The sequence below is a fragment of the Danio aesculapii genome, chromosome 9, assembly GCF_903798145.1.
Source record: "Danio aesculapii chromosome 9, fDanAes4.1, whole genome shotgun sequence".
NCBI classification, from domain to species: domain Eukaryota; kingdom Metazoa; phylum Chordata; class Actinopteri; order Cypriniformes; family Danionidae; genus Danio; species Danio aesculapii.
In genome coordinates, this window is record NC_079443.1 from 57481972 (window position 1) to 57503082 (window position 21111).

The 21111-nt window shown below is 34.1% G+C and overlaps 1 protein-coding gene across 1 annotated transcript in view; it reads left to right on the forward strand.

Moving 5' to 3' along the window:
* Nucleotides 1-296: 296 nt before the first annotated feature.
* Nucleotides 297-21111, forward strand: part of xirp2b (xin actin binding repeat containing 2b) — an 84692-nt gene continuing 63877 nt past the window's right edge. Inside the window, exon 1 of the mRNA XM_056466098.1 lies at nt 297-448. The gene's annotated coding sequence lies outside the window, so the exon portion shown is untranslated. The remainder of the gene's footprint in view (nt 449-21111) is intronic.

The window sequence follows — 21111 nt, forward strand, 5'->3', positions numbered from 1 at the left end:
ATGTCGAAAAATCGTCAGAAATTGGGGAAAAAATATAATAATTCAGGTGGGCTAATAATTCTAACTTCAACTGTACGAATCAAATAAAAGAATAAAGGTAAGCACACAAAAATGAATGATTTGACCAAGGGCCTCCGAAAGAAGCTCTGCCCATTGCTTCCTCGCATGACACTAAAGGTATGAAGGCCTCCAAAAAAAGCAGTGCGCAGGACTGAAGCGTGGGGAGGGAGGGAAGAAGATGATCTGAAATAAAAGCAGCTGTTGCTAAAGGGCTCTCTGGATACGCGTTACGTTTTGTGGGTGCAACTGGAGCAGGTCTCCACCAGCCTCAGGAGAGAACTAAAGCAGACTGCTGGAGAGTCTGACGTCCTGCAGGACAGGCTGAAAACTACAGGCCCAATCTGTGGATCTCTAAACCTCCAAAATACTGCAGATTGACACACAGTTGGTGAGTTTACCGGCTGCTTGGTTTGTCTGATATGGACTGTTTTCACATTTCTGGGTTTCTCAGTAGCAGAAGTCATCATAGTTGGGTTAACTTAGAGCACAGTGAATAGGAGAATACAACACGTTTTGCTTTTTTACAATCCTATTTGCTGAAATAATAACCGAAAAACTCAATGATGGTGTTATTAATACAATAATACATGATACAATACAATAATACAATAATACATGATGGTGTTATTAATAAAATGTGTGAGATCAGAAGAAAGACTAACATAAAATGTACTGTCCTGCCCCCATAGACGCTGCATTAGAAACACCTCGCATAAGAGGTAATTAGTTTTTGTTTTGTTTTGTAATTTAATGCAAACATGATATAATACACACGTAAATACATCTAAATGTACATAGGATTAAAAAAAATCTAAATATTAAAATCTTTCAAGTATTTAAGAAGCTGATGACTGTTAAACTCATCATAACAGGCTTGTGAAAAGTGTCCATATGGTGTGGATAATGAAGAGTGTTCAGCTTGTAATTGTGTTGTAAAGGAAATGTGCTGGAAAGGATGGTTTTATGTGTCGTTTTGTGGTGGTTAGTGATTGGAAGAGACTGTGGCGATTGACAAATTACTCTGAGATAGCACAACTTGTCCTGTGACGAGAAGTACCAGGTTTGCAGTTGCTTGTTTTGGGATGATGAGAGTAGACAGTGATTTATTTTGTTTTAAGAGGTATTAATCAGATTTTTATGACAGTTAAACCAGAGAATAAGAGAAAATAAATAACAGTATAAATAAAATATTATATAACAGAACAAAATTGACAACAATAAATAGACCACACTATAACACATATGTTGTACAACAAATAACATATGATGTGCACAGTAACTATGACAAATTAAGCATATAAACATGTCAGTACTGGAAGTTTTGGTTGACAGCATGGTCTATTAAGTAAAATAAATAATAATGATGATAAAATAAAAAAAAGAAAAGAAAATAAATTTTTTAGAAAGAGAGAAAAAAAGACAATATACAGTGATTAAAAAAAATAAAAATAAATAAATATATATATATATATATTATTAGCCCCCCTTTGAATTTTTATTTCTTTTTCAAATATTTCCCAAATGATGTTTAACAGAGCAAGGAAATTTTCACAGTATGTCTGATAATATTTTTTCTCCTGGAGAAAGTCTTATTTGTTTTATTTCAGCTAGAATAAAAGCAGTTTTTAATTTTTTAAAAACCATTTGAAGGTAAATATTATTAGCCCCTTTAAGCAAATTTTTTTCCAATAGTCTACAGAACAAATCATCGTTATACAATAACTTGCTTAATTACCCTAACCTGCCTAGTTATCCTAATTAACCTAGTTAAGCCTTTAAATGTCACTGTAAGCTGTATAGAAGTGTCTTGAAAAATATCTTGCCAAATATTATTTACTGTCATCATGGCAAAGATAAAATAAATCAGTTATTAGAAATGAGTTATTAAAACTATTATGTTTAGAAATGTGTTGAGAAAATCTTCTCTCCATTAAACAGAAATTGGCAAAAAACAAACAAACGGGGGCTAATAATTCTGACTCCATCTGTATATACAGTATATATATATATATATATATATATTTTTTTTTTTTCTTCTTTTGTTTATTTTTAGTAATAATTTAATGTTGTTGCTGTTGTTCTTATTAATCTATCATAATATATTTCTGTACGGTTTCATTCCATCAAAAGTCTTAAATTCAATGAAATATTGTCTTGTAGGTTTTAAATAATTTTAAACAGGTCTCACTTTTCCTGTGTTTATGTAAAGCCCAATCAATCCAAAACACATCCAATCAGCAACAATACATTTCAATAAAACTTTTAGCAAAACTACTCATAACTAATATTATAACTGTAGTCTGTTGTGAAACCATTTAGTTTATATCCATCCATCCATCCATCCATCCGTCCGTCCGTTCGTCCGTCTATCTATCTATCTATCTATCTATCACATTAATTGATATTATTAAGCATAAATCTTTTTAATAAGCATACCGTAAATGCAATTATATGTTATGTCTTATTAATAATAACACAATATTAATATTTAATAGTAATGAAAAATTATAAATAATAATATTAACCATAGTTTATTATAATATAATTTTTTTTTTATTCATGTAATATGTGATCGGTGTTGTTTTTATTATTTTTGGTGTACAGCTGGTTGTTAAAAGGTGGACTGTACATTTGATCATAATACGATTCACACGTCATCGTAAAGGATTATAGACCAATTTGAGGGATGTAAATAAAAGCAATGGTCCCGACTGATGTCCTGTTTTACATTTTTAGTTTCTATAACTTCTGAGAATTCAAAATGGTCCACATATTAATAGATAATGCGATGATAGCTGTTTTAACATTAAGTTATGATTGAATTGCCTCTTGTTACAGTTATGAAATAGTTTGATAACTAGCAGGAAATGTTCATGGGCCAACGACATGACCACATTGAAATACTCTATAAAACACAAAAAAGCTGGGAAGGTAATTGAGTGATAACTAAACACCCTAGCCACACCTAAGCAACTACTCGGTGCACTCCAGCAAGGCGGCATTGAGTTTTGCTCAGTTTTATACTGTTTCTCTAGTGTTTGGTAATAAAAGTGTTTTCATTTTGCAGTACAGACCCTTATTGAGCTGTTTATTGAATTGGTCATAAAGCTGCTTTGCTTGTACCGCCAGCAGTCGTTCTTCAGACTGATGCCAGACTGTAGGCTCCGTCTTAATGACAGAAAGCACACGGCTCTCATTAAGAAGCGCTTTGTGTCTTTTTCATCTGATCAATTCTGTCACTGTCCTGAAATTGCCTGTAGATCCGCTTTTCCTTTTCTGTCTCTCTTTTTATCTTCACTCTTTCTTCAACAAATAGCAGAAATGACTTGCATAAATGTAATATTACTCTGTATCAGAAGGTTTGTGTGTGTGTGTGTGTGTCTATTTGACAAACATTGTGATTAATAGAATTAAAAAAGGAAAAAGGCAGGCAAGGCAAATTTGTTTATAAAGCACATGAAAAAAGTGTTGCATGCAAAACTGTTGCAAACAATTTATTTGTGTTGAATTTAAACAAACAAATTAAATTTAGTCATGTTCAACTTAATTTGTTTGTTTAAATTCAGCCCAAATAAATTGTTTATAACCACTTAACGTAAAAAAATTGAGTAAATTCAAGGAATCATTTTGGATATTTTTTTCAGGGTACACAATGGTATTTCAAAGTGCTTTACACAAAGAATAAAACAAACAAGAAAATGAAAAACAGCAAAGAATAAAAATGATTAAAAACAGATTAAAATATGTGAAAACAAGAAGACATGATAAAGATATAATAGTGTGATCTGTCGGACATAGCACAGTGCTCATTCAGTAAAGGCACAGCTAAACAAATGTGTTTATATAGTAGTATAATAGTAATAGTATATATAGTTATAGTAGTTTATATAGTAGTATAATAGTTTATATGGTAGTATAATAGTTTATATAGTAGTATAACAAGTAATAAACAGGTCCGTAGCCAGCCCGGTGAAAGGGGTGGCTCTTTTTTCTCAAAAAGTGGACTTTTTGCAGTTATTTGCCTCATTTTAATTTAATGATGGCAATTAATTTAAATTTTAATGACATCTTAAGCACTTTTTTGTTTAAATAGCTTGTCGGATGGTCATCAGAACCAAACTTTTTGATGCACCAAAACATTTCCTTAATGCTTTTGAAAAAACATACTTTAAAATAGTAATTTATTGCATGATTTATCATTAAGAAAAAAAATAGGATTCGTTTAAAAAAAAAAAAAAAAAAAGATTAAAAACTGTAGCTTATGTTCATTTATTAGGCAAATAACAACCTGGCCAGCACATCCAATGTTCCTGTGAATAAAAAAATAAACTAATATATAAACAATAATAATGTATGCTTCACAATTTTTCTAGATTTTTCTCTTGTAAAAAAGTTGCATTGAAAATTCATGGATAATAATAGCCTGATTAGTATTAACATTTTCTTTAATATGGGCCGTCTTTGGTGCTTTCTTGAATAAGGTCCAAGATTTAGAATAAAAGTTACTTGTAAAATGTTTTCTCTATTTAATAACAATACAGTAGGTCAGTAGCGAAAGAAGACTTCTCTTATGTCAGATTGTAGGCTGTGTTTTCTTGCACAGATGTTGGGACTCATGAAAAATAAGTATTTGCATTGGCCAAAACTGATTAGCTGAAGTAACGACAGCCAACAGAGGATTCCACTTGGTCTTAAAACCTTTTTCTATTGATTATTTTCACAATTTATGATGGAATAGCAGTAAAAATAGCACAAATGAGCTGATGGATGGGACATATTCTGGACCTTTGTCAGTGGGGGGTGGGTCTTTCGTACAGTAATAAACCCTGATAAGTAATAAACCCCTTTATCTTTGTACTTTTTTTACCAAAACAAAAAAAAGGAAGAAATAAAAAGAGAGATAATTTAAAAGCAACACTTTGTGTGTGCTCATGTTTCTTTAAAAATATTGCATGTCAATTTAGCTACTAGAGTAAACCAAAACAATATTAGTCACAAAATGATTGATTTATATATATATATATATAAATATATACATCATATTAAATGCAATTAACATGTCATCATTTAGCATAAATACATTCAAGCTCGAAATTATACACGGCCTGACAAAAGTATTGTCGCCTCTCCAAGTTTTAGGAACATCAGCAAATAATAACTTGACTTCTAGTTGATCATTTGGTATCAGAGGGGGCTTATATGAAAGGCAAAGGCCTCTGGAAGAAAATAAAGGCCTCTAGATTATTAGAGACATTTAAAGGCTTAACTAAGTTAACTACCGTTAAATACAGGCCTTGATTTTGAATTATTTAATGAGGACAGTAAGGTCTGACTTTGCTTAGACAAAAGTCTTGTCACTTAACAGAAATAATGTCCAGTATAGAATATAAAGTCATGCTGCAGTGGAAAAAGAATGAATATTGTGCATGACTCCTGTGGTATGTAATGTAATGGGCAGCACAAATGTCTTGATACCTCTGGCTGTCAATGTTGCCATCCACTCTGTAGATCTCTTGCACACCCCCATACTGAATGTAATCCCAAACCATGATTTTTCCTTTACCATACTTGACTGATTTCTATGGGAATCTTGGGTCCATGAAGGTTCCAGTAGGTTTTCTGCAGTATTTGTGCATTTCAGGGGAAAGATTACAAGTTGTATCTGAGTACAAGTACCTTGGTGTTTTGATAGATTCAAAACTATCATTTACGTCACAGGTTAAAAAGGTCAGATTCAGTTTAGCAAATTTTAGATTTATTCGTGATCAGACGTCATGTGAGGCTTCCCTAATCTATTATCACTCCATGATCATTTCGCATATCACTTATTGTTTAACCACTTGGTCCCAGGCCAGCATTAATACTTTGAAGCCACTTCAATCTTTATATAAACAATCTATAAAAGATAAGAAATCAGTTCAATTTCACCATTGTTCAATATTAAAGAAATACAACCTGCTTATTTGGGAAAATGTAATTAAATATGTACATATCTGTTTAATGTTAAGACCTTACATAACCCGACTTCACCACTAAATCAGTTTGTGAATATTAGAACGACTGCTCACCGACCTACTAGAGGTGGTGAAAGAGGGGATTGTATTATTCCTCTCAAAAAAATTCTATTTAGTCAGTCAGTATTTTCAGTGAAAGCTGCTAGAGAATGGAACTCCATCCCACCAACAATTAGATGATCACTTACTTTTCATTCTTTTCAGTCTCTTGTTAAAAATTGGTTAGTGACAAATCAGCATTGTCAGCATTAGTACTGTATTCTTGACACACGTTTTGTCCTCTTCTGCTGCCATCAGTCTGTTTTTTACTTTTTAATTGTATTTTAAATATGATAGTGTTATTATGTTATTATGCTGTGCTTCTATTTTAGGTGTGACTTTTTAACATACTGTCAGGGGTCTACAGATGAAAAATAGCCATTCTGGGCTAATTCTGCCACATTTTACTGTAATGTTTATTAATGTGCATTGACCCTGTAAACAAATAAACTAAAGTAAATTACTGTAGGCTGTTTCACACTGTCATTGATCTGCAGTTGTAATCAAATCATGTTCATAGACAAGTTAGTAATGAACATGATAAGTAAACGACCCGTACACCTTTACTTTGAAATTTCCTCGAGCATCAAATCCAAAACAACAACAACTAATTACTGCTTATGTTCAATTCAATTCAATTCACCTTTATTTGTATCGCGCTTTTACAATGCGCTTTGTGTCAAAGCAGCTTCACATAAAAGGTCATAGTAAATAGGAACAGTGTAGTTCAGTTTGTAGTGTTTAAGTTCAGTTCAGTTTAGCTCAGTTCAGTGTGGTTTAATAATCACTACTGAGAGTCCAAACAATGAAGAGAAAATCCAACGATGCGCAGCTCTACAGATCCCGAACCATGCAAGCCAGTGGTGACAGTGGAGAGGGAAAAAAAATTCATTAATTGGTGAAAGTGAAGAAAAAAAAAACCTTGAGAGAAACCAGGCTCAGACCATTTTAATTTCTCCGCTGGCCAAACGTCTTGTGCAGAGCTGCAGTCTCAGTGGCGGAGGCTGGAAGCTGGCCTCAGCGAAGACTCGTCTGTCTCTGGAGCGTCACAGGAATCAGTCTCATGTTCTCCACTCCTCCATGACCACCACAGTAGCTGCTCAGGATACGGCCTGGTCCAAGATATGGAAACCTTGGGATCATCTCATCGTTGGTCTTGGATCGAATCAGTGACTCTGCATAGTCTAAAGGCCTCGGGAAGAGTATCCCCAGGATACTTACGTGAGGTGTTTGTTGTGCAGCGTCTATATTCGAGACCATTTGGAATTTGACGTTGTTCTCACTTCTGGATCTTGAGTTTTTTTTTGATTATTTGAGCAAATGGAAATGCAAAAGATCTATTTGTTGCGCTCATCTATTCACTGCGCTTTAAATTTGCTCAACTATGATTAAACTTGGAAATTTGAAAAGGGTCCGTACAATACACATTCTCAATATGTAATATGACTCTTTGCAGAGGATGTGGATTAAAGAAATAAACAATTTCAACAGTGTCTGAAAGAGTACTGAAAAATAATACTCAAGTAAAAGTACCCTTACTTGCCTAAAAATGTAGTGGAAGCAGAGTGAAAGTATCTGTTGTATATATTACTCAAAGTATGAGTAAAAGTAGACCTTTCAAAAGTACTCAAGAGTAGAGAGTATTACACTGTAAAAAGCTGATGCATTTACATGTAATTGACCCTTCGCTAAGCCCCGCCCTCCTCAGTTACTGTTGCTACGCCTGTCAAGCTTTCGTGCCTGGCATTGCTTTTTCAATGTGTATACGCCAGTGTCAGACATTGCCAGGGATATAATGTCATTTTTGGTGAACAGGTGAGATATCCAAGAAAGCCAGACAAAAAAGGACTGCGGTATGCATTACAGGGGTATATTCACGACATAATAGGCAAACGATTAGAGAATAATTCAATCAAAATTTAAGCTAGCTTAGGGTAGCCGCCTCACTCGCTAACCATTCAACAGCTTAGCTTATGCTCAGCAGGAGAGGTGAAATCTAAAAATAGTCTAATAATAACAAATTAAACCGTAATTTCTCTTTTTTTTAGCCAAAAAGCCTGATAGATTAATTGTTGTGCAATGAAATATAGCTAACCGACAAGGAAACATGCATGGACAATGCTTTTACGTAGTTCATTCATAGAAAGAACTACCAGAAAGGGGAAATTGATGGACTTGTGCCGAATATTAGCATTATTGACCCATAACAATGTACAGTAAGTTACCTATTACTGTCAGTATGTTTGTGTACGCTGTATAAATTACTGAAAAATAGCTGCTGGTAAAGTATATTGACAGCAAGTGCTCAGATTGTGATCATATCTCTGTTTTGTTCTGTTGATTTGTAATTTCAGACATTCGTAGCTTGAAATAGATGGAAATATGAAGTTCAGTAAAGTTAGCAACAGATTCGCAGATTCATATTTTCGGGATCAATAACTCATTATGGCCTATTCGCTATTAGTATGACTAAGTTACTATAGCGAAGGCTTAAACAGAGCATTACTCTTTATATCGAGTGAAATAAAGAAAAAGACAGCTGTGAAACAGAACCTGCTTTGTATTTTTGTAGGAAACACAGTTTAGATCTGTTTAGGGTAAGAGGTGTGTGAGTTATTGCCGTCTATCACTGAATGTGTCAGGAATATCAAAACAAAACCAACTTAACTCTGCTCCTTTAGCGCCCCTCACACAGCTTGATCAACGCTGGCATTTCTCCTCTTGGGTTTTTGGTTTTGAAAAGGGAAAAAATTCCATTATTCTGTCCAAACTTTAAGGATACCGGGTATCAGATTTGCACAATCCATATGTACAACGCTTTGGTCTGTTTCCCTCACTCGAAAATTTGACAGAGCCCCTGCGCTTAGCTACGGTTGCTAAGCCACGATTGGTGGATGGCAGTTTTCAGGTTTGGCTGAGCGAAGGGTCAATTTGTGGATGTGTGTAAACGTAACATTCTGTAGTGCATTTAGTTATTGCCCAGCAGGTAAACAATGTCATAAGACGTTAATATTAGATTAGATTTGGGTTGTGATGTCAGGTGACCAAAATTCAATGTCTAGCCAGCGTCTAAGGTTAATTTGGTTGATTTTTATATTTTTTTTTAGGTTCTGATGTCAACCCAATTTTCATTTCCAAACAAAATGCAATCTCCCCATGACGTTAGGGTACAACGTCAATCTGATGTCATGTTGACGTCTTGTGCCTGCTGGGTGTTTAAGGTCATTTCGATCATCTTACTGTAAACATCCGTCATCTTGTCATCAGTGACATGCATCTAAACAGTCTCTGGGTCAATGCGTGTAAAGACTTTGGACATCTTCTTGGACACTTTGAATACTTCCAAACAGTTTGCTGCAATTATGAATCATCAATGTCTTGAGGTAGTTCATTATGATGCGATTCACCTTCTATGTGTGATTTGATTGGACAGGAATCGCAGGACTGATTTTTCTAATCCCCATAGACAGGAAATAATAAAGTAGTGACTGCAGGTTGAAGGAAAGTAGTGGAGTAAAAGTACTAAAAATGTACTCAAGGGAAAGTAAAACTACTCCGTTACACTAATTTGAGTATTTGTTATTAGTTACTTATACCACAGGTTGTAAATAATGTTCCAGTTGTTTCGCTTCATTTGATTTAGAGCTTTTAGTAAAAATAAATTGTAAAACATCTTTTGACCAAGGTGGCACAGTGGCTCAGTGGTTATCACTGTCCCCTCGCAGCAGACCTCGGGTCCCTGTTGTATCAGTTGGCATTTCTGTGTGGAGTTTGCATGTTCTCCCGGTGTTGGTGTGGGATTTCTTCAGGTGCTCCAGTTTCTCCCAGTCCAAAGACATGCATTATATGGAAGGGCATTCGCTGCGTAAAACATATGGTTTCATAGTTGGTGGTTCATTCCGCTGTGGCGACCTCTGATGAATGAATGAATGAATCATTTGACCATGTATTATAAGTATTATTCTTTTTCTCGCTACAGAATCTGGCATGGCGTTCAACACAAATAAATACAACTCTTTCTGGATCATAAACAACTTTGGCAAAGCTTTATCGTGACTCTTTGAAAAAATAGTAACTTTATAAGCTGCAGTTTCCAACTTTGACCAGTATATAATTCATAACACTGTATTATTGCATTTTCTCCTTCTTTAATAATCATCGAGTTGAGTTAGCTGCTTGTGGATCTTCTAGCAGCTCTTCAGCTCTGTGGCGGAAACCCGACTCCAGCAGCCACCCGGGTTTAAAATAAGTTAGATTTATTTTTGCGGCTACTTGGCGCCTAGATTACTTCACTTTCCTGTCATGTGAGCTCTGGACTCTACATAACTCTTTACAAAATAGCATCAGATTGTTGACGTGTTTAAGGCGTGGGGACCGGTTCAGTATCAGACCCAAAGCTTTCAGCTCAATAGTGAAGTAAGTCTGTCTTTTAGAGCGCTGTTCTGAATGTGAAGAACAAGGATGTTCCATCATCTGCTCCAGCACATGTTGTGTTTTATACGTATGTGAAGCGCAGGAGTAGCTGTTAGCAGGCTTATTTTGGGTGCTGGATGTCTGTGGTTGCTCATCCTTCTTGACAGGTTGATGGTTTTACACCAGCACTGCTAAAATAAGTCCTCTTTACCCGCTGATGTTCTGTGCTGCCACCCGTGATCATGATCATATGACTGCCGTGCATTTCAGAAATGCGCTCTGACTTCAGGCCTTTACAGCTTTTTTTTATTTTTTCATTTTAAGGGTAATTTATATGCGTGGACTGAGTGATGCAAAAAAGGCTAAAAAAAAAAAAATAATTTGGTGTGGAAGGTTTTCATTCTATCAGTGATACTTCGGTTTTGGGTTTTCACTCTAATGTTTTGAAAATTTCACAAAAAATTGCAATGAAAAAGAAAAATGAACCATAATACTTAAATTAAACATGAAAAGTTGTAGAAAAATGTGCATTTTAAAAATGTAGATCATTTATTTTTGCACTAAACCTTCACATTTTATTAATATTGTCAGTGCCTATTTACTTTATATATATATATATATATATATATATATATATATATATATATATTGGCCAGCGGAGAAATTAAAATGATCGTGCCCAACTGAGCTTGGTTTCTCTCAAGGTTTTTTTTCTTCACTTCCGCCATTAGTGAAGTTTTTTTTTCCCTCTCTGCTGTCGCCACTGGCTTGCATGGTTCAGGATCTATAGAGCTGTTCATCGTTGGATTTGCTCTTCAATATTTGGACTCTCAGTAGTGATTATTAAACCACACTGAACTGAGCTAAACTGAACTGAACTTAAACACTACAAATTGAACTACACTGTTCCTATTTACTGTGACCTTTTATGTGAAGCTGCTTTGACACAATCTACATTGTAAAAGCGCTATACAAATAAAGGTGAATTGAATTGAATTGAATATATACACACACACACACACACACACACACACACATGTATGTATATATATATATATATATATATATATATATATATATATATATATATATATATATATATATAGATATATATATATATCTATATCTATATCTATATATATATATATATCTATATATATATATATATATATATATATATATATATATATATATAGATATATATATATATAGATATATATATATATATATATATATATATATATATATATATATATATATAGATATATATATATATATATACATATATATATATATATATATATATATATATATATATATAGACATATAATTATTAGCCACTCTGAATTATTACCCTCCTGTTTGTTTGTTTTTCCCCCAATTTTTGTTTAACGGAAAGAAGATTTAATAACTCATTTCTAATAACTGATTTATTTTATCTTTGCCATGATGACAGTAAATAATATTTGACTAGACATTTTTCAAGACACTTCTATACAGCTTAATTGGACATTTAAAGGCTTAACTAGGTTAACTAGCCAGGTTAGGGTAATTAGGTATGTTAAATTACTTGGTAAAATTACTTGATTTAAATTATGTGTTCCATGTGCCTCCTTAACTTAAAAAAAAATAAATAAAATTACGTTTTAAGGGCTTTTCTTCTCTGGCCACACCAAACTAATTATTTCCTTGCCAAAATTTAAAAAAAAAAATGTATCAAACAAGCTAAATAAAGCTGTATACATACACTTTATTCAACAAAAATGTTCTTAAAAAATCAACTGACGTTTAAAAAACTATTCTCATTTCTCTAAAACTATACACATTAGTTTGTCCAGGTTAAGGGTCTCAGATCATTAGGTAACTATATATGAATGGAGAGTTAATCTTCTATTAAAGCAAGGTTATTGTAAAGAAGATAATTAAACCATATTAACAAAAAGAACTGCAAACAAAAGAAAGTTGAAAGTAGGTGAAAAACTTTCATTGTGCGATAGTAAAAGGACAATCACATGCACACGGTTAACTTAACATTAGGCCCAGTAATAATCTGTTCACAGACTGGTAAAAGCTTGTTGTTGTTGTTGTTGTTGTTGTTGTTGTTTTTGTTGTTGTTGTTGTTGTTATTATATATTGTTAACAGCAAATAGCAAGTTTTTTTGTTTGTAATGCCATTGTGAAACCAAACACAGAATATAGTTGGGTAAAACAGGATTTCTATTAGAAACCAAGAGCTTTGAGCCACTGAATTAATCAGTCTGAACTTTTCAACATTTCTTCTCCAACCTTGTCACTCCAATCTTGTACATCTTGTACAGTTCTTGTACTTGTATGTTCTACCCACTTTTTTATGATCTCACATATTTCTGACAGATTTAATCAAGTGCTGTCTTCATTTGGACTTGTTGAAAATCCAGTTTCACAGAAATGTGCTACTTTACAGAAGTCCATCATTTGTAGTGCTGGAGGATCCGGCTGAAAACTGCAGGAATGTGGACTAGGGTTACGTTTACATCACAAGAACACATATAGCCGAAAATGGAAATGTCTGTCCCTTGCAGTTTAAAAACGTTTCATTTTTACATAACAAAGTTTTTTAAATGATCTGCATTTACACATCCCTGAAAAATCAACAACAGCTGTATACCAGATGTATACCAGGCCAGTGTTTGTCTCTGTCATATTGTAAATAAATAGCACCTATAAGAAAGTGACGATGTGCATTTGGCGGCTTGACACTGGTGTAAATGTGCAATTCATTGTGTGCGTATGATGTGTCTCTACTTTTGATCGCAATATGAAGTAAAAGATGAAGAGTTAGCACTTGTAAAATAACAATACCACTTACTCCACCATTGTTGTGTGGTATTAGCCACCCTTATGTGGTGTTGTTTTTGAAGACGTGTTTACACTGACTTAGGCTCAATCTCAATTCTATTTTTGTACCCCTACCCCTTCCCCTTGGCCCTTAAAACCGAAGGTGAAGGGGAAGGGCTTTAAAATTTACCCATAAGAATTGGGACAGCACTACAGCACCTGCACAGGTCATCATATGTCATCGCGATCTCTTACTTCATATGAGATCAGACGATGGCGACTGCTGTAGTTATTCCAGTTGCTTTATTTTTTGGTATTAATCTTCAGGAAATGACTGAAGGCATATATTATGTTATCATAACCATCTAATGTGGCAATAAGATCATAACTGTACTGTGTATTTACTTTGTGGCCATATTTATCTATGTAAATACACCAAAAACAATATTAACATTACAGCAGACACTGTAAAAAGGTCATTCCCAGCCACTAGACTTTTCTGACAGGGGATTCCAGTGTCATTGAGTGTCAGAATGTTGTGGGACTGCTGTACAGGAGTTATTATTATGGATTATAGATCGTGAAATTTTGCGGTTTATTAACGAACGCGGTATATTAAAACGTGTTTGTTTGTTGTAAAAAATCGTAATAATGACAAAAAAATACAAATTTGTGGATCTCCTTACTTACGGGTGCTGCGATCCTGCTGTTGTGGCTGGTGTATTCTGGGAAATTTTCTTACCCCCTTGGTTTCGAGTGTGGTCCTGAAACATCTTCGTTTGAAGGGGTATTTACCCCTTCCCAATAGCCCAACGCCTTCAAGCTAAAGAGAATTGGGACACCACTACCCCTTCACGGGAACGCGCAAAACGAGGGGTAGGGGTAAGGGGAAGGGCTAAGGGATAGAATTGGGATTTGGCCATAGTTTCAGACGTCACGTCAAATACCACTCACAGACCTGTGACTAAATGTCTAATCCATATGGCACACTTTTCTGGAAACACTTCAGCAGATGCTCAGTCATCCTTTGATTGCTTTAAATATACAGGATTTCCAGGAGTCAAATGTGCAGCAGTTTTAAACAGCAAGTCTGGAAGCAAGTCTGTTCAGATTAAAAAGCTGCGATGCTCAAATTAAAGGGCACTTATGGTGAAAAATCTACTTTTAAAGCTGTTTGGACAGACATGTGTAGATATAGTGTATAGACCATCATATTGGGGTGATATAAACACACCCAGTCCTTTTTTTTTAATTTAGCAACATAAAAACGGTGGACCAATTGGAGCGGTTTTCAGATTGACCGCAACTTGACGTAGGAGTGCGGTCCCCCCGCCCACCGAATTGATTGACAGATGTGCGTATTAACATGTCCGGTAGTCACGTGTATAATCATATCAGCAAAACCAGACGTGCGCAAAGCAACCGGGAATAAAAGGTGTGTTCAGTTCGCTAGGATCATCAATCATCATCAAACGTGATCAAGAGTGAGTTTCACAAGTTTAAAATGTTTTAAAACAGAGCATGTGTGTAATGAATTACAGCGATTCACTTCAGATTCACTTCATCAGCACAGCCGCGTGTCAGAACAATTATAAAGGAAGACGCTTCAATCCCGGTTTGTGGATTTATTTTGTACATTAACATAACAGATATCCATACAGCAGTGGAGAATAACCTGTACCTCTCTCTCTCTGTCTGTGTGTCTGTGTGTGTCTGCGCTATGTGTGTGTCTGTGTGCGCGTCCTCGCTGTGTGTGTGCGTGAACTGTAATGACTTTGTGTGTGACTCATCATTGCAACTCACAAAAAATGCATCAAATACTGATTGTTAAAGTTCTTACTGTAGTATTTCTCACACACATTATGTGAGATCTGCTTCCTGAGGCAGCCAAGGGCGGCGATTGCTGACAGGCACGTGGGAACGGTGGGCGGGGAGGACTAGCCTTAAAGGCCCAGTACAAAAAATCAGCAACCAAGTTTTACCACCTATAATACAGACATTTCAGACAGCTATATCAAATCCTCTGATGGTTGTTTTGAGCTGAAACTTTACAGACACATTCTGGGGACACAAAAGACTTATGTTAAACCTGAAAAAAGGGCTAACCTAGGTGCCCTTTAATGTCAATGCCAGAGCCGGCCTTCCCTATAAGCAAACTAAGTAGTTTCCTTGCTGAAATCGTTTTTATTTGCATTTTACAAATGATCTTCATTGACAGTGATTTAGTACTCAAATATTTCTGCATTTTCTCTGGAAAGAATAATAAATAATAATTTTTAAGTTGAAATTGTTCTCATGTGAAGGTCATGTGATCACCAGGAAGGTCTCAGTATCTCATTTCTCAGATGTGTTGTGTTCTCGCGGTCCGAGTTTGCTCTTCGAAGGTAACCTGCGAGACCGACCGGTCGCCACAAGAATTCGAATCTGTGCACGGACACAGCCATGGCCTTTGCTTCATTGCCTGCCCCATTACAGTATATACGCCTCGGCTGAGTCAGTCGGCATTTCTGTGTGGAATTTCCATGTTCTCCCTGCGTTTCCTCCGGGTGCTCCGGCTTTCCCCCACAAGTCCAAAGACATGCTTGTTAGATGAATTGAGTAAGCTAAAATGTCTGTAGTGTATGTGTGTGAATAGGAGTGTATGGGTGTTTCCCAGTGATGGGTTGCAGCTGGAAAGGCATCCGCTGCGTAAAACATATGCTGGATAAATTAGCGGTTCATTCCGCTGTGATGACCCCTGCTTAACTCTCAAGTAGGTTTTAAACAAGCGAAGGGTGAGTAATAGACAAAGAAAGAAACTCATAAAGATTTGTTACCACATGAGGGAGTGTAAATGATGCAGTAATTTTCATTTTTTGGTGAACTATCCCTTTAAAGAAACACCTAACTTCACAGTGATGCAGTGTGTGTTGCATTTATAGACAGTTTAAACCGAGGCTCCCAGCACTTTTACACGCAACTCAAAACAAGCGTTTATTCATCTTTATGAAGCTATTTAATAAATGCTTCAGTGCCATAAATAAGTGTTTAAGTGGAACACGATCATTAAAAGTTAATGAAGAGTGTGTTTTGCTGATCCTGCTGTAGTGTTTTATACAATAACAGGCTCTGCTGCTTTTACTGCACCTGCACACACTCGCCAGACATTAGAGATCCAATGCAATGAATGCAGTACGAGAACTGAATCTCACATGAATAAATAATACAGTTCTAATTTGCTTCAAGGAGATCGAGTTTTTAATTGAAGATAGCAAAATGGTATAGTTAAAAAAATAACGTTTATAGATGAAGAAAACTAAAATATTTTATATATGTACAGTTGAAGTCAGAATTATTAGCCCCCTTTTGAATTTTTATTTTTTTTTGTTTACCAGCGATCTGCACAGGCTGGATCGCTGGTGATTGTGACAAGTGGAAACATTACACATTCAATTCTAAATCAGAGTATTAAGAGATTTTATGAATGATGTGTGTATTTTGTTCATTGGGGGAATAAAATAATTCATATTCAAAATTACCCTGTTCTAAATATTATATATATATATGTTTAAATATTATTATTTTTCTCTTTAAACTTATACATTTTTTTACACGTCAATTCAATTAACCAATATGTAGTTGCAGAGCCATTATTTATAATAACTGGTGCTCATCTGATAACTTTTGGATACAAGAAACAGGTATTTCAGTTCATAATGAGCAAACTGTGTCCCACAGTTTCTGTGAATTTTGGGTTTTTCTTCAGAAACAGAATTTTTTTATGTCACACCATGAGTGTTCATTTGGGTTGAGGTCAGGGCATTGAGCTGGCCACTCCATTACCTGAATCCACTTTGTCAGAAACTAAGATGTTGCTCATGTTATTTGCACTTGCTGTTTTATTGCAACAGTCATTTCAGGTTCATTTCCTAATAATATATTAAGTCTAAAGTAGAAACTGAATAATTAATAATAATTTGTTACATATAATAAAATAATTGTGTATATGTTTGTGTTATGGTTCTTTTATTTAAAGGGAATGTACTTTAATACAAATGTAATAGTGTTATATATTGTAAAGAATTATTTTGTTTAGCTGTTTTTGCTACAGCTGTTTTGTTTTGTTTTGTTTTGTTTTGTTTTGTTTTTTTTTTTGTTTTTTGTTTTTTTTTTGTTTTTTTTGTTTTGTCTTGTCTTGTTTTTGTTTTTTTGTATTTTGTGTCTTGTTTTGTTTTGTTTTGTTTTTTGTTTTTTAAATATATATAAATAATAAAAAAATATTGTAACATATAATAAAATAATTGTGTATATGTTTGCTTTTATTGAAAGGGAATGTACTTTATTACAAATGTAAGTGTTATATAACGTAAACAATTATTTTGTTTAACTGTTTTTGCTACAGCTGTTTTGTCTTGTCTTGTCTTGTCTTGTCTTTTCTTGTCTTGTCTTGTCTTGTTTGTTTTTTTGTTTTTTTAAATATATATAATTAATAATAAGTTGTTGTTACATATAATAAAATAATTGTATATATGTTTGCTTTTATTTAAAGGGAATGTACTTTAATACAAATGTTATAGTGTTATATAATGTAAACAATTATTTTGTTTTGAAGTTTTTGCTACAGCTGTTTTGTTTTGTTTTGTTTTTTGTCTTGTTTTGTTTTTATTTTGTTTTGTATTTTGCATTTAGTCTTGTCTTGTCTTGTTTTGTTTTTTTGTTTTGTTTTTTGTTTTTTAAATATATATAAATAATAATAAGTTGTTGTTACATATAATAAAATAATTGTGTATATGTTTGCTTTTATTGAAAGGGAATGTACTTTATTACAATTGGAATAGTACTATATAATGTAAACAATTAGTTTGTTTTGCAGTTTTTGCTACAGCTGTTTTGTTTTGTCTTGTTTTTGTTTGTTTTTTGTTTTGTCTTGTCTTGTTTTTTTATTTTGTTTTGTATTTTGTGTTTTGTTTTGTCTTGTTTTTTTTTTTTTTTTAGTTTTGGGATTTATTTATTTGTGTTTTGCCTATGTTTTTGTATACTCTTGTTGGTGCTTTTTAGCTCAGAAGCTCTGAAATGTACGATTCTACACATTTGTGCTTGTGTGTGTGTGTGTACAGAATGCGTTTGATTTAATTCATCAGTCAAAGCAGCCAGCAGATTCTTGACTCATCCTGAACATGTTTGCTTTAGAGATCAGATCCTCAGCCTCGCCTGTCAGTCTAATGAAGACACCAAAGCATTTCCCACAATACTGCTGTCAATAACAAAACACAAATAAACCCTGCTACATCTCATACTCATGCATTTACCAAAAACACATGTAGAGCACAGGCGTTTCTTTTAACTGCTTTCTTCAGAAAAAAGGTCTTTTTTGTTGAAAAGGCTTGTTATAGCAGATAATTATTCTATTTCAGAGCTTGCCAGATCTGTTTAAAAAAATAAAATTGCAGCACTTTGAAAAATGTGAGCTCAAAACATGAAAGGCCACACAAAAATGTACACAGGGATCTTTGGGGTATTTTAATATAACAAAGAAAGATGTCAAAGATGAGTTTCAGACGTTTAAAAAATTTATACGGCTTTATATTTAATACATCATAATGTGTTCTGTTTATTTTTCCAATATCATTATTAGTTTTTGTGCATTTGAACAAAGATTACAGACTGTCATGCATTTTTAATCATGATTTACTGACAACACCCACTAAAATGTCATCAAAAAGCAACAACAAAAAAGAAATAAATTGATGAGAATTGAAAAGACCAGCCAAGATACTGATTAATTATATTAATATTTAAATTATTCTAATTTTGTATATTTTAAATTTATGCTTTAGTATTATCAATCAAGTACTTGATTTTACCTATTTATCAGCCAGTTTTAATCATTTATAATACAATAAATGCATACATTTTGCATGAGTGCTTATTCTTTTATGTATTTTAATAAATACAGGTCGGGTCTATCAGATGTTCAATTTTGGTCGCCATACCTGATAAATAAATGTCAGTATTAGATGTCAATATGGTTTAAGATGTTGGCTCGATGTTGGATTTTGGTCACTTTCCAACACAACCTAAAATCAACAAAATATCAACGTCATTTCACGTCATTATTGGACATAAAAAAAACATTATTCTTAGACGCTGATGACCTAAATCTAACTTAATATTAAAGTCTTATGATGTTGTGCGTCTGCATGAAATGTCTTTTACACTGATGAAATCATATTTTCATCAATTTGATTTAAAACAATATATGTGCTATAAAAATCACCATCATGACCCATTTAGAAATGACCCATCATGACCCATTTTTTGTTATTGTGTAAAATAAAAACATTTATATAATTAGTTTTATTTAATGATTGATTTTTAGCTGCGTATGTCAGTTTGTTACAGTCACCAGCAATCAAGTTACTGCAGATTGCTGGAGAACTACAGACACACCACATTTACGAACTACAACTCCCAGCATGCACCGCACATACACCGGTTCCTGTTTCACATTGATTACAGCCGGAGGATCATTATTTCTCAATATTATTATTAGTTTTTGTGCATTTGAACAAAAATGACAGACTGCATTTTATAATCATGATTTATTGACAATACCCACTAAAATTTCATTAAAAAAAATAATTCTGAAATGATGACAATTGAAAAGGCCTGACCTTAATGTCCAACATCGGACAGACATTGCGTTTTGGTTACTTTTCAACGCAACCAAAAAACAACAAAATATCAACGTCTAATAATGTTACAGCTTGACGTTGTATGGACGTTACCATTATGACGTCTATCAGATGTTAGATTTTGGTTGCCATACCTGACGAATAAATGTCAGTATTAGATGTCAATATGGTTTAAGATGTAAACGTTCGACACTCGACGTTGGATTTTGGTCACTTTCCAACACAACCTAAAATCAACAAAATATCGACGTCATTTCACTTCATTATTTGACATGAAAGTAACATTATCCTTAGACGCTGACAACCTAAATCTAACCTAATACTAAAGTCTTATGATGTTGTGCGTCAGCATGAAATACATCTTTTACACTTACTGCTGATGGAACCATATTTTGATAGGTATTTTCATGAATGTGATTTGAAACAATATATGTGCTATGAAATCATCATCACGGCCCATTTAGAAATGACCCATCTTGACCCATTTGTTGTTATTGGGTAAAATAAAACATTTAATATAATTAGTTTTATGTAATTATCTTTTTTAAGCTTCATGTGTCAGTTTGTTGCAATCACCAATCACATTATCTAGCTACTGCAGATCCCTAGAGAACTACACACACACCTCATTTACGAACTACAACTCTCAGCGTGCACCACACACAGACACCGGTTCCGGTTTTAAATTGATTACAGCCAGAGGATCAGGATGAACTGATTACAAGGACTTTACAAACAGCACAGACACGTACATCAGGGATTAGTCTTTTTCTACTGTTAGTGGACATTACGATGCGTTTTCCTTTCCTTGCCATGTTCGAACTTTGCTTTGTACCTTTGTTTACATAGTTTGCCACCTGGACCAATCTCTTTAACTGTGACCCGACTACTTTTTTGCTTCACCCATATATACCAGTTTGCTCCTGTTACTGACCTTTGTCTGTCTGACCATCCTCTGTTGAATAAATGCACGTGGCTTCTCAATCATGTTGTCCGCATCCAAAACATGACACAGTTATTACTAGTAGTTGACATTTTTATTCTTCATTTACTTGTAGGATTATAAATTTGCCTGAAAAAAAGATTTCTACTGT